Genomic DNA, 2,003 nt, shown 5'->3' with positions numbered 1-2,003 from the left:
TGACCAGTGAGCTGTGCTGAAGTTTGCTGCTGCCACTGGAGCCACTCCTAGTGCTGGCCGCTTCATTCCCAGAAACTTCACGAACCAGATCCAGGCAGCATTCTGGGAGCCGCATCTTCTGGTAGTTACTAATCCCAGGGCTGACCACCAGCTTCTCACAGAGGTGTCTTATGTTAACCTACCTACAATTGTTCCGGTTAACACAGATTCTCTTCTGCCTTATGTGGACATCACCATCCCATGAACAACAAGGGAGCTCACTCAGTGGATCTGATGTGGTGGATGCTGGCCCAGGAAGTTCTCCGCAGGCATGGAACCATCTCCCATAAACACCCATGGGAGGTCATGCCTGATCTCTGCTTCTACAGGGATCCTGAAGAGATTGAAAAGGAAGAGCAGGCTGAGACTGAGAAAGCTGTGACCAAGGAGGAATTTCAGGGAGAATGGACCGTTTCAGCTCCTGAGTTTATTGCTGCTCAACCCGAGGTTGCAGACGGGTCTGAAGGTGTAGAGGTGCCCTCTGTGCCTCTTCAGCAATTCTCCACTGAAGACTGGAGCACTCAGCCTGCCATGGAAGACTGATCTGCAGCTCCCACTGCTCAGGGCACTGAATGGGCAGGAACAACCACTGAGTAGTCTTAAGCTGTTCTTCCACAAACTCTTAAATAAGATGGAATAAGGTTGACAGAAAATAAACATCAGTTTCTAAAACAAAAACAAAAACAAAACCAACACACACAAATATCAGTTGCATTTCTATACACTAACAATGAACAATCCAAAAAAGAAATTAAGAAAACAATTCCATTTATAATACCATCTGATCTCCACCTATCCCAAATCTGAAACAACCTGGATCAGTGAAATATTGGATTTGATCTATAACAATGCGGTGCAGAGAAATTTAAACTGGATGCAATATACAACTGAGTGCCCTTCATAAAATTTATAATTCCTGGAATCACAAGTGGCATTGAGCAGTTGAAAAACATGCAGAATCCTCAATTAATGAAAACATACCTACCTGTTCAATTTCTCCCCTCTTCATTTTGAAAGAATGACTGCAATATGACCTACATGGCAGAGAATGCTAAAGTTGTGTCTGTGTCTTATTATTGTTTCCACTAGGTGACAAAAATGCTCCCAGAGCCTGGAACCTGGGAGGTGTTCCTGGATAAATTCATGGTTGGAAAGGTGTGTTTTGGTTCCTGGTATGACCATGTGAAGAGCTGGTGGGAAAAGAAAGATTGTCTTATCCTTTACCTATTTTATGAAGACGTGAAAGAGGACCCAAAGTGTGAAATTCAGAAGCTGTTAAAGTTTCTAGAGAAAGACATGCCAGAAGAAATTGTAAGTAAAAATTCTATCACAGCTCCTTTGATGTGATGAAGCAGAACCTTAGTGTAAATGATGAGATGGACCATTCTGTGTCTCCTTTCATGAGAAAGGGTATTTCAAGGAGACTAGAAGAATCAGTTCACCAGAGCCTAGTATGAGAAATTTGAAGATTATATTAATAAAAAGAAAATGAAAGGGTCTACACTGCAGTTTCAATCAGAAATGTAAGAAATACCTGCTCTTTCTCCAACTATTTTAGCTAGCACCTAAATCATAAGAAAATAATCCCTCAAACATTTAGTGAAAGAAAATTCTGTACTGATGTTTCCTTATTTGCTTAGATTAGTAGTTTGTAACAGAATAATCGAAGAATTTCAAAGCATACATAGGAAAATCCTATACTGTATTTAACTTGCTGTTTCTGGGTTTCACTTAAGATAATGGCCTCCAATTCCAGCCATGTTGCTGCAAAAGACATGATTTCATTCTTTTTTATGACTGGGCAGTATTCTGTGTGTGTGTGTGTGTGTGTGTGTGTGTGTGTGTGTGTGTGTGTGAGTGTGTGTATACCCCACATTTTCTTTATCCATTCATTGGTTGATGAACATTTATTTTGATTCCATATCTTTGCTACTGTGAACAGTGCTACAATAAACATGCAAGTA

At 40.7% G+C, this 2,003-nt stretch overlaps 1 pseudogene; it reads left to right on the top strand.

Annotated features, from left to right (window-relative positions):
- Positions 1-636, top strand: part of LOC105825558 — a 14,509-nt pseudogene extending 13,873 nt beyond the window's left edge.
- Positions 637-2,003: the final 1,367 nt, after the last annotated feature.

This window comes from Propithecus coquereli, unplaced genomic scaffold (assembly GCF_000956105.1).
Source record: "Propithecus coquereli isolate 6110/MARCELLA unplaced genomic scaffold, Pcoq_1.0 Scaffold12, whole genome shotgun sequence".
Taxonomy (NCBI): domain Eukaryota; kingdom Metazoa; phylum Chordata; class Mammalia; order Primates; family Indriidae; genus Propithecus; species Propithecus coquereli.
The sequence above is the reverse complement of the archived record's forward strand: the minus strand, read 5'-3'. Positions and strand labels throughout refer to the sequence as shown.